Source organism: Poeciliopsis prolifica, unplaced genomic scaffold, assembly GCF_027474105.1.
Source record: "Poeciliopsis prolifica strain line A6 unplaced genomic scaffold, Auburn_PproV2 SCAFFOLD020, whole genome shotgun sequence".
Lineage (NCBI taxonomy): Eukaryota > Metazoa > Chordata > Actinopteri > Cyprinodontiformes > Poeciliidae > Poeciliopsis > Poeciliopsis prolifica.
The window spans coordinates 9,066,267-9,072,608 of NW_026562395.1; positions in this window are offsets into that span (position 1 = coordinate 9,066,267).

Consider the following 6,342-nt stretch of genomic DNA (forward strand, 5'->3'; position numbering starts at 1 on the left):
ACACACACACACACACACACACACACACACACACGCACGCACCCCGACACACACGCACACACACACACACACACACGCACCACCCCGACACACACACACACCCCACACACACACACACACAAAGACACACACACACACACACAGGCACGCACCCTGACACACACACACACACACACACGCACACACCCCACACACACACACACACCCACGCACACACACGCACGCACGCGCACACACACACACACACACGCACGCACACACACACACACACACACACACGCACGCACACACACACACACGCACGCACACACACACACACACACACACGCACGCACACAGACACACACACACACACACGCACGCACACACACACACACGGACCCACGCCACACAGCGTGCAAATCTTGATTGCTAAGGCGACACATGCTGCTATAAAAATGGTATTATTTCAAAAGGATTTCAGAAGTTTGAACACTATATTTTTTCTTCATATTAGTAATATAAACACTATGTTAATAAACATTGACAAGAATTCTGTAATCATAAACATAAATCGACGGATGACGTTTTATTAAATCTAAATCTAAGTTTAAATATTCAAACAGTGATAATAAATCCATCATGCGGTACGATGACAGATGGAAATAACAGTTGTGTCAAAAACTGAAGAGTTTCCCCAGCGTTGCTTACAGGGAAACTTACGCCTCTGGCCACTGAGACATCGACTCACTGGCCAGAGCAGACACCTTGCAATTGGAAAGTTGTTAGTTTGATTCCAGATTCCTCATGTTGCAACTCAAAGGGTCCCTGGGCAAGGCATTGGACCATAGGTTTCTGAATGTCAATGTGACTGGATAAATGTATTTTTAGTGTAAATATTTGACCATAAATTTTGATTTGAATTCAACTCATTTACCATCAAAACATTTAGCCAGAATGTAAAAGTGGTGTGAGTGTCATACATCATTGCTGCTTCAACAGGATTGAAGTTACCCATCGGCTGGCATTCCAACACGCTGAACTAATTCACTATTGGCTAGCATCACCGCTTCTATGCAAAGAGGAGCTAAAACATTTTATAGTTCTGGAGCAGATAAATACTAAGCAGGAAAAAAAAAGAAAAGCGGAGAACATTCAGCCATCTTCCTGTTTATGATCTTGTAAAGATGCTGACTGAAGCATCTTCACATGACACAGATCCTGTAAAGACATAGGCTGAAAGGAGACTCAAGAAGAAGTCATTACTTCTCCTGTGTAACACAAAATGTTCCAGTCTGCAAATCTAGTCAGATCTTAATGCCTGATATGTTCTGTGGTCTGATGAAGCTAAAATTGAAGGGTTTGAATGTGAAAACTGATGTTACAGATAAACAGGAATCTTATAATCTTACATCAGGAATCTGATAACTCTATCATGATTTACTGTTCTGTTACAGCAGGGATGAGCACACTTCATAAACTAAAACCATGAGAAAAGAACATTATGTGGAAAACATAGAAGCAACATCTCAGGACATGTGCCATGGAGAAGTCATCCAAACGGACAACGACCCTGAACATACCACACGCTTCGATACGAACCGACAGTAAAATGAATGTTTCAGAGCCCTGTCACAAAGCCCTGGGTTTAGTCTCTCACAGCATTTTTTAGCAGAGTTTATAAATGTGTGAGCTAATGTCTACAAGCCTGATTCGGTTCCACCAGTACCGTCAGGAGGAATTAGCAAGAACTCCAGAAAACTTTTGTAAGAATCGTGTGGTAGAATATTCAACCCAAGGTCCAAGTCAGACAGTTCAAAAGTAATTTAACCAAATATTGGCCTCGCAGAGCATTGATTTAAACAGATCAAACCTTTAGAGAAACCTGTTTACCATCTCACCTGTGGCGGCGCTGCACCAAAAACCACCAAAGGAAACAACGCAAAACCTCTGAAGAAGACAAATTCCATCTGCATGAATTGCCATAAAAATGTAGTTAGGTAGCATGTTTGTTTTGATTGCACTTATTCCCAGCGCTGTTGTCCACTTCCTGCTATTGGAGCGGTCTCCGGTCCAATTGGCGTTTAAGTTTAAACTCAAATTACACCAGAGTTCACTTCAGCTGAACCAAGACCTTTGGTGTGTAGGCAGATCTGAGTTTGCTTTTTTGTTCATCAGAGTTTGATTACTCATTCACACCTCCACAACTGAACCAAACTTCCTGGGCAAATGGACTAAACAAGGTTGGTGTGTATTCAGCATACATTTCTCAGTAAGAGTCTTATCAATCTGTTGGAAACATGTCACTTTGAGTTCAGCACTCAAATTCTTCTAAAGGTTTTCACTTTCTCATTATTATTAACTTGCATTTTCAAAACGGCCACTTTCAGCTGGTTTCAACATTTGTTTTGTAACTGACATTTACTTTTGCTGGCTGTTGCACAGACTCAGTGCAGCTCTTAGGTTTTCAGCTGAACTCTACAGGTGCACAGGTAAAACAGTTTCTGTACTTGCCTGTTTAAAACGATCACATGGTTTTGTTCACTGCTCAACGGTGGGTTTAAAGACAGACATTCAATCAAATCAGTATAAAGTAGTAATTTCATTGTACAGCAAGCAAAATTTCAAAAAATGAGACAATTTTCTTTTGGAACATTATATATATGTAAAACAATAATTACATGTATAACACTAAAGGTAGATCTGCTTGGTGCAGAAAGCTCCAGCTGGATTATCACACTGAGATGCAGTAGAGAAGACCTGCTGCAGTTTTGCTCCTTCTAACTGCTCAGACTTCTACATAACAAAACCTACATGTGTTTACTGCAAGTAACAGCAATACCTAACCCTGCAGGAACACCACAGTCCTAATATGTTAATGTTAAATACAGGGTGTTCCTTTGTTATAACCTGCCTCATTAACTGTAACAACTGAGGCAAATTAGGGCAATTGTGGCAGAGAGGGAAGACTAGTTTTGCAATTTGAAATTTTGAGGTCCAATTCCAGCCTCCTGCTGTCGTATGTTAATGTGCTCCTGGGCAAGGCGATAAACCTCAGGCTGCCGAGTGATCTGCATCCTCCTATTTAATATCTATATGCTCCCACCGACTCATGTTATAACTACACAGATGATTGTTTTGATTGGTTTTGTCTACAAAATTAACATTTTGTAGCATGACCTCAAAAAGAATGCTTAATCAATCAAAACATTTCATGAGGCTGAAATTAAACAATTTTGCAGAGAAGACACTTCCTTCACCATGAAGTTAAAGGATAATGCTTTATTTTAAAGACATATCGGTCTTATGCACACCTCTTCAAATAAAGTGTAACCAGTTAAGGTCTGAATGGCAGCTGTTGCTGTTGTGTCAAAAAGGAAGTTATGGGAATGGGAATACACAAAATCATAAAATACATAACATCATCATTGAAAATCTTTTGAACTGACTTGATTTCCGTAGACAAATTAGTTATATTTTCTTTGATGACACAAAATATTGCAGATAGACAAGAAAGCCAGTCTAGAAACCTGTCAGATGGTAAATCTTTTCTCACAGGGTTAAATTCCTGGACTTTCCCTTTCAGGCTTCAGCAACAGCCACAGCACTCGGTCACTCTCTTGTTTTATTTTGTGTTAAGTTGTATTGCATCAGAGCTGGAGCAGTTGTGGACTGTCTCACCACTGTCTCACACTCTTAGTGCTCCTCTAAATGGACCTGCTGTAAAACTCTGAATGGGGACTGATAGAGCTGATTGGCTTTCCAAATAGTAAACGAGGACATGAGCCCATTTAGCGTGCCCACGCTCAGCGTCGCTAACTTGCAGTGTGTAATTACATAATACTTGAAGTGGAGTAAACACAGAATCAGATGTGAAATCTTCATGCTGGTTTAAACAGTCAGCCTGTAAAGGGTCTGGCTCTGGAGGCTCTGAGCGCCAACCAGGGACTCACAGATTAATGGAATCCTAAGTGGCACAAGATGCAATTTATAGAACTAACATGCAAGATATAATGACCCAAATTCAGTCCATTATTAAAAACTACAACATCCCTTCCCCTCTGCTAGCCTATTTATGTCATCCAGTTTCCATGGCTACCATGCCATAGATAAAATCTAAATTTCATGCAGTTTGTAACTGCAACATGAACTTTCCCTCCCAGAGACGGTAAAGAGGGATGACAGTCTGGTTTTCTGTTTATTCATGTAAAGCTGAACAGGAAGCAGATCCTAATAAACCTTCACTGTTCCTGGATCAGTTTAACAGAGCAACTCCACCCAACAGGCAACATTTGAGATCATTTTTATGTAAATTACAGGAGTTCATCTGATTGGTCATAAATCAGATGACCAATCAAACTGATCTTAACGGTGTTTGTTCAGAAACATATCAAACTATTTCAGGCAACAATAAGCTCTAATCACCAATTCCATGTAAAGAAATAACTGACATGTGCAAACACCTACAGTACAGTGAGATCTGTTTTACTGAACGCTGAACCTATTATAGAACAGTTTCTTGGGAGTAAATTGTCTCCGTAGCAACAGGCAGAAAAAACAGCTAAAGGCTGAACATAGAATCTTTCTTCTACTTCTTGTACAATTTATGCATTTGTCACTTTTGGAATGAAAACTTTCTGAATGTTTGTTTCTGGCTCTCAGACATGACAGGCTCCACTTCCACAGGCAGCCTGTGAACAATCGCAACATGCATGAAACTGCCTGTTATGCTCACTTGGATAATTAAATAATGTTCTGGGTAATCACCAGTAAGTGAGGATTTAGTTTGTTCTAAAGCCAACACAAGCCACAGGTCTGTGGAAGGAAGCCTTAACAACACCATGTGGATTTCCCTTCAGCTTCCAGCAGACCAAACAACCAAAGAGCCACACACACACACACACACACACACACAACACACACACACCACACACACACACACCACACATCCCCCCCCACGCACACACACACACACACACACACACACACACACACACACACACACACACATACCTCCCCCCCCACACACACACACCCCTCTACCCCCCCCCCCCCCCCACACACACACAATAAGAAGTTGCAGGAGAAGGAAGATGACTTCACTTCTCCACGATGAAGTGACTCATTGTTCCTCATTTAGCTGCTAAAACAACCAGTGGAAAGAAAGAAGCAAGCCTTTGTCAGCAGAACACAGAAAATCAAATGGAAATCAGAAGTGATTTCCATCTGGCCTGTGAGCACGACTCATTCAACATGGAGGTAAATCTAACCGTCATCAATCTGGAGTCCAAGCAGCAGGACAGAGAGAGCTGCTGGAGGATTCTACTGACTGATGCACTGAATGTACAGTCATAACCAATAAATTAGAATAAGATAGAAAAAAATGATTTTATTTCAATAATTCAACTGTCAAAGAATAACACAGCTTTCAGATTAGTTCCACACAGAACCACAGATCTGATTTACTGACTATGACTGTATGTGGTTCTTTGTGCAGCAGGAGCTCTGCACCTTTGAGCTCCATGTCTTGATGTTTAGCGCCACCTGCTGGTTGAACCTCTGCTGTTTGTGAGGTCCTTGAAACCTCAGTCCAAGTGTGGGTCGAGGTTTTTACATCAACTTGGAGATTCATTATAAAGGATTAAGGAAAATATTTTTGTCATAAAAGAGAAAAACTGGAATTAAAGTGAGGAGTTTTCTTTTATGTTTTTCTTATTGATAAGTATCTGGACAGGATGGGAGGAGAGAGTCGGGGGACAACTGCCTTGAAGACTTCAGTCTCTATACGGTGCTCTTTCTGTACCGCTGCACAATGCAAGTGTTTTTTGTTGTTGTTGTTTTTTTAAGTTTTCACAGGTCATATTTGAGCACATCGACTATTTTCCCTATATGGTGTTGGCGCGGCATGGACAGAGCAACTGCAGAGATTTCACTTAGAAGATGTGAGTTTTCCACAAAGTCTCATCTTTCTCAAGCATTTCTTCAACAGAAGCAGGTGATCTACTAATGAGGATGTGTCAAATATTTTTAAGCTCAATTTGTGTGAAGACATTTTCAGTTTTTTATTTTATGAAATAATCATCTTGAACAAAATTATCTGCTGATGTGCTGGATGTAGATCAGGTTCAACAAAACACTGAATGTAATTTTAAAAATGCTGTCAAATCTCATTTACATCTTCATGACAGACTTAGGCACCGCAGCTCCTTGACGCCAGGTTGTTTTTTATCCATTCAATTTTCCATTTGTTTAATAAAACACACAATGCAATCAGTGGTCCATGTGTTGATGCTACAATGTTAGGCTCTTGTAAACCCCAGAGCGGATGGAACCCTACACCTGACTGAGGGTACATGGTCTTTT